The sequence below is a fragment of the Felis catus genome, chromosome B3 (genome assembly GCF_018350175.1).
Source record: "Felis catus isolate Fca126 chromosome B3, F.catus_Fca126_mat1.0, whole genome shotgun sequence".
In the NCBI taxonomy this organism is placed as follows: Eukaryota; Metazoa; Chordata; class Mammalia; order Carnivora; family Felidae; genus Felis; species Felis catus.
This window is the reverse complement of record NC_058373.1, coordinates 147,726,791-147,751,774: the sequence shown is the minus strand read 5'-3', so window position 1 is coordinate 147,751,774 and position 24,984 is coordinate 147,726,791. Positions and strand designations below refer to the sequence as shown.

The following is a 24,984-nucleotide window of genomic DNA, read 5'->3' as shown; positions in this document are numbered from 1 at the left end:
AAAGGCAGAGTGACATTGTCGTGCTGGCTGTGGATACCACACCCTTCCATTTGTCCATCCACATGGTGCATTCACCTGCTTGCATTGGCAGGAAATAACACTACTTTGGGGGCTTACTTGCTATCCTGATGTCAAAAATTGACAATCAGACTGATTATTTACTATAGAGGGGACTTGGAAAACTGGTGTAAGGGTCTGTGTCTGACCTGCTGAGATAACTACACAGGTGAATGGGGCAGATGCAGTCTGAAGACAGACAGTTGTAGAGGTTCAGAGGGAGAGCAGGAAATGTAGTCAGTCTTTTAATAGTGGGGGAAAGGGTATGCTCTATTTTAATTTTTTTTTTCCTGACAGGAAAGAGCCGGAAAATGAAACCTGGTGGAAATGCAGTTTTTTGATCCGTGACCTACTATGTGATGCCATGTGCTTCCGGAGCCTGGGAATTGGCTCTGGGAATCCTTACCGATGGTCATCATGGGAATGGTCATCCACGGTCTTGACTATGGCGATCTGGAACTATTTTGTGCAGCTTGCGTGAATCCGGAGGAATCTTTCCATAATTCTGATGGCAGTGTAGTCGGGTTAGGAGTTCGTCATAAGGTCCTTCTCAGTGAGGTGGCACTGGGTGCTCTCTGAAGACCTGATTAGTGTCCCATATTCTGTAGAAAGGGTGGCAAGACTAGTCAGTGGCAGAGGCCATGTTTTTATTGTCTGTGGATGATAGGACCCAAGTGTACCTCTTAGTTCTTGGACATGGCTATGCATGGCATCAACTTGGTCATATAAGTTATCATGAAGTTCACTCAATCAGTAAAGAAAGGGTTAAGGATTCCTTTCGAAAATACTGTTGCAAAGGGGGTCAGTCCCTGCCTGCTATTTGGAGCATTCCAAATCTCTTTAAGGGCCAAGGACAATGATTCTGGATGTTCCAGGCCAGTTTCCAGGCGGATTTTTTCTGAAGGAATTTTGTGTCTAGTTTTTCATGTTCCATATCTGTTCCCCTAATCCACATATCCTCATCGTCCTCTTCTGTGATGATTAAGGATGATGTGGGGTATGAAATTCTAATTATCACCCCCAGTCATTGCAAGTACGTAGTTTGTCTATGTGCTGAAGTGAGTTCCTTGGTCTGGCTAAATCCATAATGGAATGGCAAATCCAGGAACCATTTCAGGCATTACATTCTTTACCACAGTCGTGGCATTGGCATGTCCAGGCAGACAGCATCAGTCCATCCACCAAACATGCAGCCATTAACCAAAGAGGAAGCCAATTTGTCAAATCCATCTGGAGAGCCCCAGTGGGCAGGGAGGGGCTAGAGGGACTCCCTGGGGCCTGCTGATATTATACAAAACTTGGAGATATTTACAAGTAGTGCCCTGGGAAATAATTTAGTCAGAGGTTTAGTGAATGCCTGGGAAGAACCCACTGTCTCTCAGTTTCTTAATTATCCCATCTAATGGGGTTGGTGCAAGACCAAAGGAGAGAAGAAAGGGGCCTCAGGAGGCCCACTCAACCCCGATGTACACCCCATCTGATCATTATCTGTCCACCTGTCTTTTCCCATTGTGAGGAACTTACATGATAAACAATAGTCCAAGTCAGGGAAAAAGGCAGGCTTCTAAAGTGAAGGAAAGGACAGGGGTCTCTGATCTTGGCTGTGTTTTTGACAGCTTGTGCGCTCTGTCAGTCGCTGGAGAGATAGTGAGAGTCTCCTCACGGTTTGGGCTGGAGAGTGACTGTTAGCAATTTTAGCAGAAAGATCAGTTGCGTATAATAGGGCAGCAATTATAGGCCTGCTAGAAAAATGTCCTCTGTCCTCTGGTACTCATGAGGTTAGGACCTGTGGGATTTCCAGAGGGTGCCAACAGCCCTGAAGACTCCAGGGCAGGTCTGGAATGCCTGTGAATAGTGGCAGTCATTCCCTCTGCAGATGTGCAAGCTTGAGGAAACCTGGGAGCGCAATGGCTTAGACTGCTTTTACAGCAGGCAGAGAGGACGCCTGGAGTACTTCTAGTAGGGACACTGGCCTGAGTGGTTCCTATGTTTCCCCACAGACAGAAGCCATCACAAAATAGAAGGCAGGGTGGGGAACTTGGGTGGCTCATTTGGTTAAGCTATGGACCTCAGCTCAGGTCATGATCTCGCAGTTTGTGAGTTCAAGCCCCACATCGGGCTCTGGACTGACAGCTCAGAGCCTGGAGCCTGCTTCAGATTCTGTGTCTCCCCCTCTCTCTAAACCCCCACCCCCCTGCTCACGCCCTGTGACTTTCAATAAGAAATAAATGTTAAAAAAAATTTTTTTTTAAATAGAACTCAGGTTTGACCACCAGATATCCCAGAAACCATTCCTGTACCTGAGGGCAATTGTGTGGAATGAAGTAGGGTCTCCCCTTTCAAATTTTTTTAATGTTTATTTATTTTTGAGAGAAAGAGTGTGAGGGGGGGAGGAGAGAGAGAGGGGGGGACACAGAATCTGAAGCAGGCTCCAGGCTCTGAGCTGACAGCACAGAGCCCGATGTAGGGCTCAAACTCACAACCAGCGAAATCATGACCTGAGCTGAAGTAGGACGCCCACCAACTGAGCCACCCAGGTGCCCTGGGTCTCCCTTTTTAGGGAGGGGAGTGGGATAACCCGATTTAAACTGTTAACATGACACAAGATGATGGAAGGGTTGTTCAGTGGCAAGCTAGTAGGTAGGTGGTGGGCCTGGAAATTACAAACTTGTCAGAGAGGAATACAGAGGTGAGTGGGGATCCTAATGTATCCAGACAGCAGTTGTGGGGGTGCAAGCATGCAGTGGGGCCTGATGGCCCAAGGTCTAATTTTCATGGGAAGAAAGTTATGGGACATATCTGAGAGGCACAGGTTGTCGCAGGATACCTGCAGCCACTCCATTTCCATGGAATGAGAGGTGAAACATGTTATTGATATTCAGACAGCTGAGAGTTTGGGGTGTGCACAGAGCTAATATTAACACTTTAAAGTAGGTTAATGACTCTGAAAGCCACGAAAAGAAATCTGTGGCAGCATCAGGTAGGGGTGAGGGGCTCACAGAGACAGAGGAAAGGCAGTGAAGTTAGGGGTCCTTGAGAAGCAGTAGCCAGGTTTCCTTAGAAGCTTATGCAACTGCATTTTTGTACCAGTGAGAGGGATGTGAAAAACTGACAAGATACTTTGTGGGGAGTTTTGAAGCACTGTGACATAGTCCTCGTTGGCAGTAGCTGTTTGCAACCATGGACATTAAGAAGACAGGAGGGTGTATGGCCCTGTCCGGCTGGTGCTTTAAGAGGGTGGGAGAGTCTGCAAGGGCTCTCTGATTCCTTTGGTAATAGTGTGACAAGTCACGGACATACGAAACAAGAGTGCAGCCTTGGGTGAAGGCACAGAATGTAAGTTGGCTTCAAGAACTTGGAGTAATATTGAGCCCAACTTATTTGCCTCCCCCAAGCATACCTGAAAAGAGAACTTGTGAATCAGAGTGCAATGGCATTGACAAGAAAGTAGAGATATTCATTCCAGTAATGCATCTTCATCACCAGGAATTGAGGCATGAGTGGCATCCCAGTTAGGGACAAAAGATGGGGGGGGGGGTAATAGATGACAAAAGACTTTATGGTTCCTATATTGTACAAATCAGTAGCTTTGCCTTCTGAATCAAATTCTGTTCTTTCTTTACTCACAAGATCGGGGTGTTACACGGTGAGGAGGTAAAGCAAGAACATCCTGCGGTAACAGAGTCTATCACAAGGTCAGGTCCTCCCTCTGCGGCAAGACATGGCATCTGGCTACTAATGGGTGGGGGCAGCTCCTTTGTCAGGCCCCCTGAGCACAGGCTCTGCACTGGGGGCAATCCATCCTCTTGTGCATGTGAGGCCCAGACACTAGTGGGCACGTCTTTAAGACTCCTCCTCTGAGGAGCACTTTGAATGGAGGTGGGTCTCCATTAGGGAAAGGGGGAAGCTTGAGGTGTGGTCTGATGGCAGGGAAATGAGAACACCTTATTGTCCCTCCTGCACTTTGGATATTAACTCCTTTTCAATATTTTTTATTGTAATGTCTACCCTCCCATAGACTGCCTTCTAGCTCTGCACATATTTGCTTGCCTCATTTCTAGTATGGTGTAGTCCCCCTTGCCTGCTTTGTTCTCTGTGACTTTGCTTTTATATCAAATCAATCATTCTCAAGTGAATGTCATCACGTTTATCTTTCATGTTTTCTTTGAAGGCATTTAGGTTCAAGTGTTCTTCCTAATCCTTCATCCATTTTGAGATTTTTTTCTGTCGACGTATAGGTATGAAGCAAGATTATGGCCAAATGTTATTATTATGCATGTATATATCAATACTATTTTTTAATTTTTACTTTGTTTTTGAGGGAGAGACACAGATCATGAGTAAGGAGGCACAGAGATAGAGGCAGAAACAGAACCAGGCCCTGAGCTGTCAGCAGGAGCCTGATGTAAGGCTCGAAGCCACAACCGTGAGGTCATGACCTGAGTGGAAGTGGGATGCTTAACTTAACGAGCCACACAGGTGCCCCTAGTCAACACCATGTTTAAGAGACACTATCCTCCCCCCACTGTATATTGTTGGAAATCTCGTGGAGGATTTGCTGACTGCATCTGCAAACGTCTACTTCTGGGCTCCGTAATGAGCTCCACTGGACTAAATGTCTCATTTGATGCCAGCAGCACACCGTTGTGGTTAATGTACCTCTGCAATATCTTTAGAAAGAGAGAAGTGTGATGTCTCCAGGTTCTCTCGACGTCATGATTGTTTTGTTGCTTCCATGTGTTGTGTGCTTTCATATGAATTGTATATTTTTCAGATTCCTTAAAAAACTCATTGGCATTTTTATTGACATAACAAGATAAACATAAAAATAACATAAAAAGATAAAGCAGACAGAAAATAGAGACCATCACAAATACAGAAAACAAATCAATTACATAAAAATTTGTATTTGGAAAAGTAACTAAATTTGAAACAAATAGGTAGCCTGGGGAAATAGGGAAGACTCAACCAAATGCAATCAGAATTGAAAGAGGAGACATAACTGAACTAAAGACATGAAAAGGATCATTAAAGAAAAACTTAGGTATTTATAGGCCCACAATTAGATCACCAAGAAGTAATTACACATTTTATGCCATAATGTAGTCCACCAAGACTGTTTCATGGAAAAATACAAAATGAACAAAAGAAAAATTAATGATTTCTCTATCTAAAACCTCACCCTCCAAGTAATCTGCATAGGAGTTCATGGCTTTATTAAAACTTCTATTAAGTATTTAAAGAGGAATTAATGCCAATATTTCTCAAACTATTACAAAACACTGATAAAAAACAGCACTCCCAAACGCATTTTGTGAGAACAGCATTGCTCTCACACCAAACCAAAGAAAGACACCACAAGAAGGGAAACTACAGGTCACTATCTCAAATGAACCTACATGCAAAATTCCTTCACAAAATCTGAGCATACTGAATTCAACAGAACATTGAGAGGATCATACAACATAATCCCGGCTGATTCACTCCAGGGATTATGCAAGGATCCTTCAACATACACAGATGCATAAATGTGATGTCCTCCATTACCAGAGGGAATGATTGAATCAAAGCCACCATTAATTGATTCAAAAAAACATTAGACATAATTCAACACATGTTCATCATTTAAAAAGAACCCAATTAAAAAGGAACTGAAGGAAACTACCTCCACATGATCATGGCCCCTATGAAAAGCCCACACCTGACAGCATATTGAACGGTAAAATGCTGAAGGCTTTCCTGTCACATCAGGAGCCAGGCAATGATGGTCACCCCTAACATAAGCATTCCCCATGGTAATGTGAAGAATACATATGCCACCTCAAACTATGTCATCTTGTCACACTGATTATTTGGGTGAAAGTCACTTGACAAATAGTCCAAGTACACTCAGACTCGCCATCGTCCCTTGACAAAAGGATATAAATCTCCCTCCGTGTACCAAGAGAGAAGAACCATTGTTAGCACCAGAATAAGGAACACAGGGACAAGAAGGCTGTGCAAACAAACCTACTTACTTGGTGACTAACATAATACCCCAAACTTAACTCTTGCCAAATCTAATGTTTTGTTGTCTGAAAGACACAAGTGCCACCTGCTTTGTCCTTTCTCTGGGTGTCATATCATTAGGAAGGCCATGCACTTACAAAATGAAATTTATTCTCTCCTGTAGATATGTCTTATGTCAATTGAATCCTTACACTGGCTATATCCCAGAAGAAAAGAAGGGAAAAGCTTTCTTCTCCTACAACTGGAAGACGTAACCAGAAAAAAAATAGGGAATAAAAAAAAATAAAAGACATTTAAATCAGTAAGGAGGAAGGAAAATTACTTGTTTGCAGGTGACATTGATCTCAAACATAGCAAAACCCTAGAGATACCACAAAAAATATTAGAACCAGTTTTTGTAAATGAGGAAAGAGCAGGATGCAAAATGAACAAAGAAAATAATAAAAATAAACCACCTGTGATTCTACACACCAGCATGAAAATACATGCAAAATACATAACAAAATTACACAAGTGAAAATGGCACAGAATAAAGTATTTTGGGTTAAACTTCAAAAAGTATGTAAAATACTTGTAGAGGGAAAATGATCTATGTTGATGAAAGACCTGTAAAAATGCACACAGGACTGCAAATACACCTGTACTCACTGAATACAATTATTCATATTGTCACAGCACCATCTACACAAACTAAACTACAAGTGCGTCCCTAACCCTGTTGTTCACTTTTAAAGAATCAAATCTAAGACTGGAGCTTCATATATATGTCAGAGCACATGCAAATGGGGTCCTCTCTATGGTGATAAAACCAGCCCATCCCGACTCTGCAGCTGGGAGAGGAGCCCCAGCCCCGGGAGTCCCAGGTGTTCCCATTCTCTGGTCAGGACAGAACAGACACCTCACCATGGAGTTTGTGCTTGGCTGGGTGTTCCTGGTTGCTCTTTTAAAAGGTAATTCATGGTGAACGAGAGACACTGAGGATGTGAGTGGATATGAGTGAGACCAGTAGATTTGTGACAGTTTCCTGACCAAGATGTCTTGTGTCTTCAGGTGTCCAGTGGGACGTGCAGCTGGTGGAATCTGGAGGAGACCTGGTGCAGCCTGGGGGGTCCCTGAGACTCACCTGTGTAGCCTCTGGATTCACCTTCAGTAGCTATGGAATTAGCTGGGTTCGCCAGGCTCCAGGAAAGGGGCTGCAGTGGCTCGCATATGTTTATGATGATGGAAGTAGCACAAGCTACGTAGACTCCATGAAGGGCCAATTCCCCATCTCCAGAGACAACTCCAAGAACACGCTGTATCTGCAGATGAACAACCTGCGGGCCGAGGACAAGGCCACATATTACTGTGCAAGAGACAGGGTGAGGGGACCTCGCTGGGAGCCCAGACACAAACCTACCTGCAAGAGGGGATCAGCACCACGAGGGGGCACACACTATGCACAATTCTGCTTTGTGTTGCCAGGAACAGGTGTAGATGGAGGTTACAGGAGGTTTCCTCTCAGGGTCTGAGGCTTCCTGTCCACACAGCAGTTTCCCCAGGGAGCCTCTCTGGTCACAGGATTCTGAGTTTATCTATTAACTCTCTGAATTAACAACTGTGTTGTCATAGGAAAACTACCCTAATATGCACAAAGACACAGTTGTTTGCATTGCTTACTCCTGTTACTCAACATGAGTGAATTGCAGATTTCCTGAGGCACAACATCTGAGCCATTAGAGGATTCCCAGATGCACTCCCTGTGCATCCAGGACCACAGGCTCCCAGAGCTCCCGATTATCTTCACCCAGCCCTTGACCCAAACAACGTGACACTTCCTTCATGGCACTTTGCTACTCAGGACTTTAAATGAGCTACAATTTATTCAATTCCTCTAAAGAAGAGATAAATCATCCCCATGTATTAGTCAGGATTCCCTCGAGCAACAGAACCCAAAGCACACTGGTTTCCATGACAAAATATGTTGAGAAGTCCCATGATCTACTGTCATAAGTAGGGGAGCCAGGAAAACCAGTGGTATAATTCTCGCCTGATTCTGAATTAGTGTCTAGTCTCAGAACCTGCAGAGCTGATGATGTAACTCTAAGAACAAGGGCAGGAGGAGACCAATGTTCCAGTTCAAACAAGCACATGGGAAGTAAAAATGAGGGAATTCTTCCTCCCTCTGCATCGGATTCTACTCAGAACTAGGATGGAATGGGTGATGCCCAGGCAGAAAGAAACCATGGATGGAAATGCCAATCTCTCCTGGAAACTCATCACAGACATACACAGAAACAGTCGTGAATCTGGACACCCATGACGCAGTCAAGATGACACATAAAGGTAATCATGACAAGTCAACCTGCTGTAAATGTCGAGTTCAAAAACTGAAGATTTAGAAGTCCATGCCATCACTGGGGTGGAGCCTGGTGGACATAGCAGTGCTCCTGTGGAGAAGGAGCCCCAAGGCCCATAGGGACTGCTGTGGTTTGAGGATCCCCTGGGTCATTCTGGTGAGACAGTTACCATCTTGGAGTGCATTTGGGAGACACGGCATTGCCTCTCATGGGGCAGGAGAGCTGACAGGCACCATTGCACTGCCCTGGTCATTAGCATAGGAGCCTCTGCTGAGAGCAGTTAACTGAATGCTCCCTTCTTGTTCTTCCTCACCATGAACTCCAAGCTCCTAGTGTTCATGCAACTGCCCTTCTGGGATAACCAGCTCCAACCACATCACAGCAAGACACTGTCCCAGAGGATCAGTGGGGTCGCTGTCGCATTGAGTTCATACAATTTGGTGTACTCACACCCACCTAGAGCTCCTGAGATAAAACATAAGAGCCCTGAGGTGACAGGTGTGCCAATGGATTGGACAAAGGCAGGGTGAAGGCCGGGTTCTGAAGGAAGCCTGGGACCCATGAGTACAGATTGTTCTCTCTATGTGAGGGCTCCCTGAACAGGGGTGGCTGGAAACTCCAACTGCAGGGACTAGAGAAGGAGCTGATGCCAATATTCCTCCCACCAATTATCATGGACAGAATTCAGTGAGCAGCACAACACCCCCCAGTAGATACTGAGCCACTGACACCAAGCCATACCCACCTTTCCTTCCTCAGGTGCTTCCTTACTAGGGAAAGAGTGCCTAGAACCCAGACCACCATTGCACCCTTCCTTCCAAAGACCACCATATACCCCACAGGCACCAAGTCTACTGACCATATAGTGAGGCATAGCTTCACCTCTAGGGAAATAGGAATTAGCCTCTTTTAATAAGGAGACCAAACTCACCTAGTTAAAATTCACAACACTATGGACAAAGTTGAAAAACTCTCCCCTGGAGGCAAGGAGAATTCTGCAGAGGACTGACCTGAGGGACAGAGCAGCCAATACATGACAGCACAGTGCACACAGAACATGCAAGAAATGCTTCCAGAATGTCAGGTCGTCAACAGTATGTAATCATTTCTCAAAAAAGACACTACTCTAGAAGCAGAAAACAAAACAGGATTTTCCTAAAACACTTAAGAAAGCGGAGACATGGACATACAGAGCGATGGAGGAATTCATTCCAAAAGAAAAAACCATAAAAGGACATTGCCAAGGATATAATTAAAACACATATAAATAATAAGCCTCAAACAGAATTTAATACATATCATAAGGAAACAGAACTTTTAAAAACTATCATAAGAATACTAGCTGTGCTTGAGAAAGTCTAGAAGGCATGAGGATACCCTGACTACAGAAAAGACCTAAAACCAGGTCAGGCTGAAACCTTTAAAATGCTGTAACCGAGATGTGAACCTGATTGGATATAATGAACTCAAGGCAGAAAGAAGCAGATGAATGAGTAAGTGACATGGAAGATAAAATTTTGTGAAAAATGAAGCAGGAAAGAAAAGGAAAATTAAAATATTGCATCACAAACGTATACTTAGGGAATCAGCAACTCCATAGAGTGTAATAAAATTCTTTTCAAAGGAGTCCCAGAAGAAGAAGAGGGAGAAAAATGGGGAGAAGTTTTGTCTGAATGCATTACAGTGGAAAATTTCCACTAAATGGTAAAGGAAACAGACGTCCACATCTATGAGTCACAGAGAAGTCCCACTAAAAGTTAAAAAAAAAAAGCAGGCCAACTCTGAGACATAACAGTAAAATTCACAAAATACACAGATTAAAAAAAAACCCTATAAGCATGAAGACAGAAGAGTTTGCTAACGAATATGGGAAGATAAAAAAAAGATTATGGCAGAAGTGTCCACAGAAACCTACAGGAAAGAAGGGAGTGGCATGATATCCTCAAATGTTCAATTGAAAATAAGGCAGTCATGGGGGAGGAGACAAGATGGCAGAACAACATGGAAGATTTTTGTGTGTCTCATGTCCATGAAATACACCCAGACCAACACTAAACCATCCTACACACCTAGAAAACTGATTGAGGATTAACACGACAATCTGCACAACCTGAACCACAGAATTCATCAAGTACATGGTGTGGAGAGGGGACCTTGGGGAGCAAGAAGCTGCAGGATGGGAGGTGCTTTTGCAGGTGGAGAGAGGACGGAGACTGGGGAGTGGGGGAGAATAAAGGAAAAGCACCCCTCCCCAAAAGCAGCTGGAGAGAATGTGGAAAATTGAAAACAGCCACAGAGACTAAACTAAAAAGAGAGAAAGGAGAAAGGAGAGTATGTAAATTCCACTAAGACTATAAACAAGGGGAGTGCAAAGGCTGAAACTCCACAGCTCGATACCTGGAGGTGCTCTGGTGGGAAGGGAGAATCCCAGGAACAGAGTGGGGTCCGGGATGTTCTCAGGCCACACGGGGATAGGCAGTTGCACTGCTGGAAGGACATTTGGAGGAGACTGCCAAAGCCATCTAGTCCCAGCAGACCCTGGAAAACAGCCACATTCGCTGGTGCTGCAACAAGGTCATTTAAGGTGAAGCCTGGTGCCAGACTTGTGTTGTGATTTTCCATAATCCATGAAATGCTGCTGCTACACTCTCTTGCAAACTTTTTCTGGGGCGGGCTGGTACCTGGCCACAGTCTCGGGGCAACGACAACAACAGGGTCCAGCAAGCATTCCTAGGTGCAGCTGATATTTGGCCATTGCTCATTGGGACATTGCTTGGTGAGACCCTCCCACAGAGGGGCAGAACAGGTCAAAGCCACGGTCCTTTGGACGTAAGGGACCAGGGAAAACAGCCGCGTCTGTGACAAAACTTGGGAGAGAGGTGTGGCCTGGGGCCGGGTCACAGAGAGTGAAGGAGCGGGGGGTGGACAATGGATGAAGACAGAGGATGGGTGTGCGATTGCTGATCCAGGAGAACAGACTGGGTACCTGGGTGGCGCCATTTTCACCTCTCTTGCGCATATGCATTCGCACCTTCAAGCACCGCAACAATCCACCCCAGGAGCAAAAAGCGCCATCTCGTGGAGAGCAGAGCCATTACACTGAGCCCCGCCCAACTGGGCCAACTGGGCTCTTCAGGAACACAAGTCTCACTGCCGCTTACTTTATGGACTATAAAGAGCTACATAGACTGACATCTAGGGGATAACAAAGTAATTTCAGTCCTACTTCAATCTGTTAGCAGGTTCATCTAGTCAATTTTCTTTCTTTTTTTTTTTCTCTTTTACACTTCTTTTCTGTTTCTTGAATGCAGAAAGAGAAAAAATTATTTTTATTATCAATTATTATTAAAAATATTTTTCTTTAATATTTACTACTATATTTTTTCCATTTCTGTAATTTTTTTTTTCAAATTCTATTTTACTTCCATCATTTTATTTACTCTACTTCAGTGTATTCCCATTTTGAAATTTCCAAACAGTTTCCTTTTTATTTTTTCTTTCTTTTTCTTTTTTATCTTCTTTTTTTGTTTCTGTAGTTTTTCTGGAATGCAGAATGAGAAAAACTTCATTTCACTTTCAATTTCTATTAAAACTATTTTTCTTTAATTTTTTTACTATATTGAATGCTTTTATGTAAATTTTTTCAAATTCTATTTTACTTCCATCATTTTATTTTAGCCTTCTAAGGTGTATTCACTTTTTTAATTTTCAAATGATTTCCTTTTTTTCCTTTTTTTAATCTTTTTTCTCTTTTTTGTTTTCTCTCTTTTTTCCAGAATACAGAAATAGAAAAAAATCACATTTATTTTTAATTTTTATTAAAAATATTTTTATTTTTTCTACTATATTCTTTACTTTTCTGTATATTTTTTCAAACTCTATTTTACTCCCATCATCTCATTTTGGTCTACTTCAGTGTATTCATTTTTTCAAATTGTCAAATTATTTCCTTTTTTTTTCTCCCCCTCCCATTTTTTTCTCTAATCGGTGAAACCACTTTCAACACCCAGAACAAAACACACCTAGGATCTAGCATATTCCATTAAATTTGTGTGCGTGTGTTTAATTTTTAATTTTAATAGTTTTGTTATTTTATCTTTTTATTTCAATTTTGCGACCTCATTAATTCCTTTTCTCCCTTCAAAATGACAAAACCAGAGGAGGTTTGCAAGATGGCGGCTTAGGAGGACGCTGGGCTCACTGCACGTCCTGCTGATCACTTAGATTCCACCTACACCTGCCTAAATAACCCAGAAAACCGCCAGAGAATTACCAGAACGGAGTCGCCGGAGCCAAGCGCAGACGAGAGGCCCACGGAAGGGGGAGGAAGGGCGGCGAGGCGGTGCACACTCCACGGACTGGCGGGAGGGAGCCGGGGCAGAGGGGCGGCTCGCCGGCCAAGCAGAGCCCCTGAGTCTGGCTTGCAAAAGCGGAGGGGCCTGATGGACTGTGTTCCCACAACAAGCGCGACTTAGCGTCTGGGAGGTCATAAGTTAACAGCTCTGCTCGGAAAGCGGGAAGGCTGGAGGACAAAGGGAGGGAGAGCTGCTGAGCCCCCTGACAACAGAGCTCAGTTTAGTGGGGAACAAAGGCGCTCACCAGCGCCATCTCCCCCGCCCATCCCCCAGCCAAAATCCCAAAGAGAACCAGTTCCTGCCAGGGAACTTGCTCGGCCCCGCCCACCAACTGCAATTATACACCACAGCACAGGGGAAGTGCCCTGTAGGTCCTCACCACGCCAGGGACTATCCAAAATGACCAAGCGGAAGAATTCCCCTCAGAAGAATCTCCAGGAAATAACAACAGCTAATGAGCTGATCAAAAAGGATTTAAATAATATAACAGAAAGTGAATTTAGAATAATAGTCATAAAATTAATCCTGGGCTTGAAAACAGTATACAGGACAGCAGAGAATCTCTTGCTACAGAGATCAAGGGACTAAGGAACAGTCACGAGGAGCTGAAAAACGCTTTAAATGAAATGCAAAACAAAATGGAAACCACCACAGCTCGGCTTGAAGAGGCAGAGGAGAGAATAGGTGAACTAGAAGATAAAGTTATGGAAAAAGAGGAAGCTGAGAAAAAGAGAGATAAAAAAATCCAGGAGTATGAGGGGAAAATTAGAGAACTAAGTGATACACTAAAAAGAAATAATCTACGCATAATTGGTATCCCAGAGGAGGAAGAGAGAGGGAAAGGTGCTGAAGGGGTACTTGAAGAAATCATAGCTGAGAACTTCCCTGAACTGGGGAAGGAAAAAGGCATTGAAATCCAAGAGGCACAGAGAACTCCCTTCAGACATAACTTGATCGATCTTCTGCATGACATATCATAGTGAAACTGGCAAAATACAAGGATAAAGAGAAAATTCTGAAAGCAGCAAGGGGTAAACGTGCCCTCACATATAAAGGGAGACCTATAAGACTCGTGACTGATCTCTCTTTTGAAACGTGGCAGGCCAGAAAGAATTGGCACGAGATTTTCAGGGTGCTAGACAGAAAAAATATGCAGCCAAGAATCCTTTATCCAGCAAGTCTGTCATTTAGAATAGAAGGAGAGATAAAGGTCTTCCCAAACAAACAAAAACTGAAGGAATTTGTCACCACTAAACCAGCCCTACAAGAGATCCTAAGGGGGACCCTGTGAGACAAAGTACCAGAGGCATCACTACAAGCATAAAACATACAGACATCACAATGACTCTAAACCCGTATATTTCTATAATAACACTGAATGTAAATGGATTAAATGCGCCAACCAAAAGACATAGGGTATCAGAATGGATAAAAAAACAAGACCCATCTATTTGCTGTCTACAAGAGACTCATTTTAGACCTGAGGACACCTTTAGATTGAGAGTGAGGGGATGGAGAACTATTTATCATGCGACTGGAAGCCAAAAGAAAGCTGGAGTAGCCATACTTATATCAGACAAACAAGACTTTCAATTAAAGGCTGTAACAAGAGATGAAGAAGGACATTATATAATAGTTACAGGGTCTATCCATCAGGAAGAGCTAACAATTATAAATGTCTATGCGCCGAATACCGGAGCCCCCAAATATATAAAACAATTACTCATAAACATAAGCAACCTTATTGATAAGAATGTGGTAATTGCAGGGGACTTTAACACCCCACTTACAGAAATGGATAGATCATCTAGACACATGGTCAATAAAGAAACAAGGGCCCTGAATGAGGCATTGGATCAGATGGACTTGACAGATATATTTACAACCCTGCATCCCAAAGCAACAGAATATACTTTCTTCTCGAGTGCACATGGAACATTCTCCAAGATAGATCATATACTGGGTCACAAAACAGCCCTTCATAAGTTTTCAAGAATTGAAATTATACCATGCATACTTTCAGACCACAATGCTATGAAGCTTGAAATCAACCACAGAAAAAAGTCTGGAAAACCTCCAAAAGCATGGAGGTTAAAGAACACCCTACTAATGAATGAGTGGGTCAATCAGTCAATTAGAGAAGAAATTAAAAAATATATGGAAACAAACGAAAATGAAAATACAACAATCCAAACGATTTGGGATGCAGCGAAGGCAGTCCTGAGAGGAAAATACATTGCAATCCAGGCCTATCTCAAGAAACAAGAAAAATCCCAAATACAAAATCTAACAGCACACCTAAAGGAACTAGAAGCAGAACAGCAAAGGCAGCCTAAACCCAGCAGAAGAAGAGAAATAATAAAGATCAGAGCAGAAATAAACAATCTAGAATCTAAAAAAAACTGTAGAGCAGATCAACGAAACCAAGAGTTGGTTTTTTGAAAAAATAAACAAAATTGACAAACCTCTAGCCAGGCTTCTCAAAAAGAAAAGGGAGATGACCCAAATAGATAAAATCATGAATGAAAATGGAATTATTACAACCAATCCCTCAGAGATACAAACAATTATCAGGGAATACTATGAAAAATTATATGCCAACAAATTGGACAACCTGGAAGAAATGGACAAATTCCTGAACACCCACACTCTTCCAAAACTCAATCAGGAGGAAATAGAAAGCTTGAACTGACCCATAACCAGCGAAGAAATTGAATCGGTTATCAAAAATCTCCCAACAAATAAGAGTCCAGGACCAGATGGCTTCCCAGGGGAGTTCTACCAGACGTTTAAAGCAGAGATAATACCTATCCTTCTCAAGCTATTCCAAGAAATAGAAAGGGAAGGAAAACTTCCAGACTCATTCTATGAAGCCAGTATTACTTTGATTCCTAAACCAGACAGAGACCCAGTAAAAAAAGAGAACTACAGGCCAATACCCCTGATGAATATGGATGCAAAATTTCTCAATAAGATACTAGCAAATTGAATTCAACGGCATATAAAAAGAATTATTCACCATGATCAAGTGGGATTCATTCCTGGGATGCAGGGCTGGTTCAACATTCGCAAATCAATCAACGTGATACATCACATTAACCAAAAAAAGATAAGAACCATATGATCCTGTCAATCGATGCAGAAAAGGCCTTTGACAAAATCCAGCACCCTTTCTTAATAAAAACCCTTGAGAAAGTCAGGATAGAAGGAACATACTTAAACATCATAAAAGCCATTTATGAAAAGCCCACAGCTAACATCATCCTCAATGGGGAAAAACTGAGAGCTTTCTCCCTGAGATCAGGAACATGACAGGGATGCCCACTCTCACCGCTGTTGTTTAACATAGTGCTGGAAGTTATAGCATCAGCAATCAGACAACAAAAGGAAATCAAAGGCATCAAAATTGGCAAAGATGAAGTCAATCTTTCGCTTTTTGCAGATGACATGATATTATACATGGAAAATCCGATAGACTCCACCAAAAGTCTGCTAGAACTGATACAGGAATTCAGCAAAGTTGCAGGATACAAAATCAATGTACAGAAATCAGTTGCATTCTTATACACTAACAATGAAGCAACAGAAAGACAAATAAAGAAACTGATCCCATTCACAATTGCACCAAGAAGCATAAAATACCTAGGAATAAATCTAACCAAAGATGTAAAGGATCCGTATGCTGAAAACTATAGAAAGCTTATGAAGGAAATTGAAGAAGATTTAAAGAAATGGAAAGACATTCCCTGCTCATGGATTGGAAAAATAAATATTGTCAAAATGTCAATACTACCCAAAGCTATCTACACATTCAATGCAATCCCAATCAAAATTGCACCAGCATTCTTCTCGAAACTAGAACAAGCAATCCTAAAATTCATATGGAACCACAAAAGGCCCCGAATAGCCAAAGGAATTTGGAAGAAGAAGACCAAAGCAGGAGGCATCACAATCCCAGACTTTAGCCTCTACTACAAAGCTGTCATCATCAAGACAGCATGGTATTGGCACAAAAACAGACACATAGACCAATGGAATAGAATAGAAACCCCAGAACTAGACCCACAAACGTATGGCCAACTCATCTTTGACAAAGCAGGAAAGAACATCCAATGGAAAAAAGACAGCCTCTTTAACAAATGGTGCTGGGAGAACTGGACAGCAACATGCAGAAGGTTGAAACTAGACCACTTTCTCACACCATTCACAAAAATAAACTCCAAATGGATAAAGGACCTAAATGTGAGACAGGAAACCATCAAAACCTTAGAGGAGAAAGCAGGAAAAGACCTCTCTGACCTCAGCCGTAGCAATCTCTTACTCGACACATCCCCAAAGGCAAGGGAATCAAAAGCAAAAGTGAATTACTGGGACCTTATGAAGATAAAAAGCTTCTGCACAGCAAAGGAAACAACCAACAAAACTAAATGCAACCAACGGAATGGGAAAAGATATTCGCAAATGACATATCTGACAAAGGGCTAGTATCCAAAATCTATAAAGAGCTCACCAAACTCCACACCCGAAAAACAAATAACCCAGTGAAGAAATGGGCAGAAAACATGAATAGACACTTCTCTAAAGAAGACATCTGGATGGCCAACAGGCACATGAAAAGATGTTCAGCGTCACTCCTTATCAGGGAAATACAAATCAACACACTCAGGTATCACCTCACGCCAGTCAGAGTGGCCAAAATGAACAAATCAGGAGACTATAGATGCTGGAGAGGATGTGGAGAAACGGGAACCCTCTTGCCCTGTTGGTGGGAATGCAAATTGGTGCAGCCGCTCTGGAAAGCAGTGTGGAGGTTCCTCAGAAAATTAAAAATAGACCTACCCTATGACCCAGCAATAGCACTGCTAGGAATTTATCCAAGGGATACAGGAGTACTGATGCATAGGGCCACTTGTACCCCAATGTTCATAGCAGCACTCTTAACAATAGCCAAATTATGGAAAGAGCCTCAATGTCTATCAACTGATGAATGGATAAAGAATATGTGGTTTATATACACAATGGAATACTACGTGGCAATGAGAAAGAATGAAATATGGCCTTTTGTAGCAACGTGGATGGAACTGGAGAGTGTGATGCTAAGTGAAATAAGCCATACAGAGAAAGACAGATACCATATGGTTTCACTCTTATGTGGATCCTGAGAAACTTAACAGGAACCCATAGGGGAGGGGAAGGAAAAAAAAAAAAAGGTTATAGTGGGAGAGAGCCAAAGCATAAGAGACTGTTAAAGACTGAGAACAAACTGAGGGTTGATGGGGGGTGGGAGGGAGGAGAGGGTGGGTGATGGGTATTGAGGAGGGCACCTTTTGGGATGAGCACTGGGTGTTGTATGGAAACCAATTTGTCAATAAATTTCATATATTAAATAAATAAATAAATAAATAAATAAATAAATAAATAAATGACAAAACGAAGGAATTCACCCCAAAAGAAAGACCATGAAGAAACGACAGCCAGGGATTTAACCAACACAGATACAAGCAAGATGTCTGAACCAGAATTTAAAATCAAAATAATAAGAATACTAGCTGCAGCCTAAAATAGATTAGAATCCCTTTCTTCAGAGATAAAAGACGTAAAATATAGCCAGGATGAAATTTAAAATGCTATAACTGAGGTGCAATCACGGATAGAGGCAGAGGTGTCATGGATGGATGAGGTAGAACAGACAATCAGCATTATAGAGGACAACCTTATAGAGAATAATGAAGCAGAAAAAAAGAGGGAGATTAAGGCAAAAGAGCAAGATTTAAGAATTAGAGAAATCAGTGACTCATTAAAAAGGAACAACATGAGAATCATAGGGGTCTCAGAAGTGGAAGAGAGAAATAGGGGTGGAAGGGTTATGTGAGCAAATCATAGCGGAAAACTTTCCTCACCTGGGCAAAGACACAGACATCAAAATCCAGGAAGCACGGAGGACTCCCATTAGATTCAACCAAAACCAACCATCAACAAGGCACATCATAGTCAAATTGACAAAGTACTCAGGAAAGGAGAGAATCATAAAACCAACAGGGAAACAAAGTCCATAACTTACATGGGAAGACAGATCAAGTTTACAGCAGACCTATCCACAGGAACTTGGCAGGCCAGAAAGGAGTGGTGGGATGTATTCAGTGTGCTGAATCAGAAAAATATGCACCCAAGAATTCTGTATCCAGCAAGGCTGTCATTCAAAATAGAAGGTGAGATAAAAAGATTCCCATACAAACAAAAATTAAATGAGTTTGTGAGTTTGTGACCACTAAACCAGCCCTGCAAGAAATTTTAAGGGAGACTTTCTGAGGGGAGAAAAGATGGAAATATATCTGTATACATAAATACATAAACACCAAAATCAACAAAGATTAGAAAGACCAAAGAACACCACCATAAACTCCAACTCTACAAGCATCATAATAGCAATAAACTCCTATCTTTCAGTACTCACTCTAAACGTCAATGGACTCAATGCCCCAATCAAAAGACATAGGGTAACAGAATGGAGAAGAAAACAAGATCCATCTATATGCTTTTTACAAGAGACCCACTTTAGACCTAAAGACGCCTCCAGATTGAAAATAAGGGGATGGAGAACCATCTATCATGCTAATGTGCAACAAAAGAAAGCCGGAGTAGCCATACTGATATCAGACAATGTAGACTTTAAAATAAATACTGCATCAAGAGATGCAGAATGGCATTATATCCTTCCTAATCAAAGGGTCTATCCACCAAGAAGACCTAACGATTGTAAACATTTACGCGCCAATTGTGAGAGCACCCAAATATAGAAATCAATTAATCACAAACATAAAGAAACTCATCGATAAGAATACCATAATAATGGGAGAGTTCAACACCCCACTCACAACAATGAACAGATCACCTGATCAAAAAATCAACAAGAAAACAATGGCTTTGAATGACACACTGGACCAGAAGGACTTAACAAATATATTCACAACATTTCATCCTAAAGCAACAGAATATGCATTCTCTCCAGTGCACATGGAACGTTCTCCAGAATAGACCATATACTGGGACACAAATCAGCCCTAAGTAAGTACAAAAAGATCGAGATCATACCATGCATATTTTCAGACCACAATGCCATGAACTCAAAATCAACCACAAGAAAAAATTTGGAAAGGTAACAAATAATTAGAGACTGAAGAACCTACTAAAGAATGAATGGGCTAACCAAGCAGTTAAAGAAGAAATTAAAAGTATATGGAAGTCAATGAAAATGATAACACCACAATGCAAACCTCTAGGATGCAGCAAAGGCGGTCACAAGAGGAATGTATATAGCAATCCAGGCCCTCCTAAAGAAGGAAGAAAGATCTCAGATACACAACCTAACCTTATGACTAAAGAGCTGGAAAAGGAACAGCAAATAAAACCCAAAACCAGCAGAAGGCAGGAAATAATAAAAATCAGAGAAGAAATTAGTGCTATCGAAACCAAAACACAGTAGAACAGGTTAATGAAACTAAAAGCCGGTTCTTTGAAAGAATTAACAAAATTGATAAACCACTAACCAGTTTGATCAAAAAGAAAAAGGAAAGGACCCAAATGAATAATATCAAGAATGACAGAGGAGAGATCACAACCAACACAACAGAAATAAAAACAGTTATAAGAGAATGTTATGAGCAATTATATGCCAATAAAATGGGCAATCTGGAAGAAATGGACAAATTCCTAGAAACATATACACTACCAAAACTGAAACAGGAAGAAATAGAAAATTTGAACAGACCCATAACCAGTAAGGAAATCGAATTAGTAATCAAAAATCTGCTAAAAGACAACAGTCCAGGACCAGATGGCTTTCCAGGGGAATTCTACCAAACATTTAAGGAAGAGTTAACACCTATTCTCTTGAAAGTGTTCCAAAAAATAGAAACGGGAGGAAAACTTCCAAACTCTTTCTATGAAGCCAGCATTACCTTGATTCCAAAACCAGACAGAGACAACACTTAAAAAGAGAACTATACACCAATTTCCCTGATGAACATGGATGCAAAAATCCTCAACAAGATATTATCCAATCAGAAACAATAATACATTAAAAAATTATGCACCACGACCAAGAGGGATTTATACCTGGGATACAGGGCTGGCTCAATATCTGTAAAACAATTAACGTGATTCATCACAAAGGTAAAAGAAAGGACAGGAACCATATGATCCTCTCCATAGATGCAGAGAAAGCATTCGACAAAATACGGAATCCTTTCTTGATTAAAACCCTCAAGAAAGTAGGGATAGAAGGATCATACCTCGAGATCATAAAAGCCATCTATGAACGACCCAATGCTAATATCATCCTCAATGGGGAAAAACAGAGAGCTTTCACCCTAAGGTCAGGAACAAGACAGGGATGTCCACTCTCGCCACTGTTATTCAACATAGTATTGGAAGTCTTAGCCACTGCAATCAGACAACACAAAGAAATAAAAGGCATCCAAATCAGCCAGGAGGCGGTCAAACTTTCACTCTTCACAGATGACATGATACTCTATATGGAAAACCCAAAAGACCCCACTAAAAAACTGCTAGAATTGATTCATGAATTCAGCCAAGTGGCAGGATATAAAATCAACGCAGAGAAATCAGTTGCATTCCTACACCAACAATGAAGCAACAGAAAGAGAAATCAAGGAATCTATCCCATTTACAGTAGCACCAAAACCCATAAAACACCCAGGAATAAATTTAACCAAAGAGGTGAAAAATCTTTACAATGAAGTCTATAGAAATCTTATAAAAGAAATTGAAAAAGACAAAATATGGAAAAAGATTCCATGCTCCTGAATAGCAAGAACAAATATTGTTAAAATGCCAAAAGTACCAAAAGCAATCTACATATTCAATGCAATCACGATCAAAGTGACACCAGCATTCTTCACAGAGCTAGAAAAAATAATCCCAAAATTTGTATGGAACCAGAAAAGCCACCAAATAGCCAAAGAAATCTTGAAAAAGAAATCCAAAGCAGGAGACATCACAATCCCAGACTTCAAGGCATACTTCAAAGCTGTAATCATCAAGACAGTATGGTACTGGCACAAGAACAGACACTCAGGGGCATTTGAGTGGATCAGTCTGTTAAGCATCCGACTTTGATTCAGGTCACGATCTGGCAGTTCGTGAGTTAGAGTCCCACATCAGGCTGTGTGCTGACAGCTCAAAGCCTGAAGCCTGCTTGAATTCTATGTCTTCCTCTCTCTCTGACTCTCCCCCACTCATGCTCTGTCTCTGTCTTTGAAAAGTAATAAATAAATGCCAAAAAAAATAAAAAAAAAAAACAAGAACAGACACTCAGATCAATGGAACAGAATACAAAATCCAGAAATGGACCCACAAATGTATGGCCAACTAATCTTTGACAAAGCAGGAAAGACTATCCAATGGAATAAAGACAGTGTCTTCAGCAAGTGGTGCTGGGAAAACTGGACAGCGACATGCAGAAGAATGAACCTGGACCACTTTCTTACACCATACACAAAAATAAACTCAAAATGGATGAAAGACCTCAATGTAAGTCAGGAAGCCATCAAAATCCTCGAGGAGAGAGCAGGCAAAAACATCTTTGATCTTGGCCACACCAACTTCCTACTCAACACGTCCCAGGAGGCAAGGGAAAAAAAAGCAAAAATGAACTACTGGGACCTCATCAAAATCAAAAGTTTCTGCATAGTGAAGGCAACAATCAGCAAAACTAAAATTCAACTGACAGAATGGGAGAAGATATTTGCAAATGACATCTCAGATAAAGAGTTAATATCCAAAATCTATAAAGAATTTATCGAACTCAACACCCAAAACACAATCCAGTGATGAAATGGGCAAAAGACATGAATAGACACTTCTCCAAAGAAGACATCCAGATGGCCAACCGACACATGAAAAAATGCTCCACATCACTCATCATCACGGAAATGCCAATCAAAACCCTAATGAGATACCACCTGACACCTGTCAGAATGGCTCCCTTAACAACTCAGGCAACAACAGATGTTGGCGAGGATGCAGAGAGAGGATCTCTTTTGCATTTTGGGGGGCAATGCAAGTTGGTGCAGCAACTCTGGAAAACTGTATGGAGATTCCTCAAAACACTAAAAATGGAACTCCTCTATGACCCAGCAATTGCACTACTAGGCATTTATCCACGGGACACAGGTGTTCTGTTTCAAAGGGACACATGCACCCCCATGTTTATACCAGCACTATCAACAATAGCCGAAGTATGGAAAGAGCCAAATGTCCATCGATGGATGAATGGATAAAGAAGAAGTGGTAAATATATACAATGGAGTATTACTTGGCAATCAAAAAGAGTGAAATCTTGCCATTTGCAACTATGTGGATGGAACTACAGGGTATTATGCTAAGTGAAATGAGTCAGTCAGAGAAAGACAAAAATCATGTGACTTCACTCATATGAGGACTTTAAGAGACAAAACAGATGAACATAAGGGAAGGCAAACAAAAATAACATGAAAACATGGAGGGGACAGAGCATAAGAGACTCATAGATATGGAGAACAAACAGAGGGCTACTGGAGGGGTTGTGGGAGGGGGGATGGGCTAAACTGGTAAGGGGAACTAAGGAATCTACTCCTGAAATCATTGTTGCACTACATGCTAACGAATTTGGATGTTAATTTTTAAAACTAAAAATAAATATTAATTAAAAATTAAAAAATTAAAATATTGTAAGAGAAAATAATGTGTAATCATGCTGTTGAGGTAAATATTTTTTAAAGATTATGCTGAAGCCTCCATTAATAAAGGTAAAAATCCAAAACTGAAAAAAAAAAGAATTCTTCATATTGTCACACAGCCATTCACACAAACTAATATTGAAGTGCGTCCCCAACCCTGTCATTCACTTTTACAGAATCAAATCTAAGTCGGGAGCTTGATATATATGTCAGAGGACATGCAAATGAAGCCCTCTCTGTGCTGATAAAAACGGCCCAGCCCCGACCCTGCAGCTGGGAGACGAGCCCCAGCCCCAGAAGTCCCAGGTGTTACCAGTCTGTGATCAGCACAGAACACACACACCTCACCATGGAGTTTGTGCTGGGCTGGGTTTTCCTGGTTGCTCTTTTAAAAGGTAATTCATGGTGAATGAGAGACACTGAGTATGTGAGTGGACATGACTGAGAAAGAGTGGATGTGTGACAGATTCCTGACCAAGATGTCTTGTGTCTGCAGGTGTCCAGTGTGACGTGCAGTTGGTGGAGTCTGGGGGAGACCTGGTGAAGCCCGGGGGGTCCCTGCGACTCACCTGTGAGGTCTCTGGATTCACCTTCAGTACTATGCAATGAGCTGGGTCCGCCAGGCTCCAGGGAAGGGGCTGCAGTGGGTCGCAGAAATTAGTAGTAGTGGAGGTAGCACATACTACGCAGACTCCGTGAAGGGCCGATTCACCATCTCCAGAGACAACGCCAAGAACACGTTGTATCTGCAGATGAACAGCCTCAAGACCGAGGACACGGCCACATATTACTGTGCGAAAGACACAGTGAGGGGACCTCACTGGGAGCCCACACACAAACCTCCCTGCAGGAGGGGATCAGCACCACCAGGGGGCGCACACTATGCACAATTCTCCTTTGTGTTCCCAGGCGCAGGTGCAGATGGAGGTTACAGGCAGTTTTCCTGTCAGGGTCTGGGGCTTCACTCCACACAGCAGTTTCCCCGGGGAGCCTCCCTGGTTATATGATTCTGTGTTTACCTATTAACTCTCTGAATTAGCAACTGGGTTGTCATAGGGAAAGTAGACTAACATGCACAAAGACACAGTTGTTTGCACTTGCTTACCCCAGTCCCTCAACATGAGTGAATTACAGATTCCTGAGGCACAACAGCTGCACCTTTACAGGATTCCCAGATGCACTCCCTGTGCAGCCAGGACCACAGGATCCCACAGCTCTTCCTTATCCTAACCCAGCCCTTGTACCAGTCAAACAATGTGACACTTTCTTCATAGCCCTTTGCTACTCAGGACTTAAAATGAGCTACAGCTTTATTCAATTACTCTAAAAGAGAGACAAACAATCTCCATGTATTAGTCAAGATTCCCCTGAGGAACACAACCCAAAGGTCATTGGTTTCCATAACTAAATATGTTGAGAAGTCCCATGATCTACTGTCACAAGCTGAAGACCCAGGAAAACCAGTGATGTAATTCTTGTCTGATT

At 42.0% G+C, this 24,984-nt stretch overlaps 1 pseudogene; it reads left to right on the top strand.

Moving 5' to 3' along the window:
• The window catches only part of LOC123386309, a 39,557-nt pseudogene extending 15,036 nt beyond the window's left edge, over positions 1–24,521 (top strand).
• Positions 24,522–24,984: the final 463 nt, after the last annotated feature.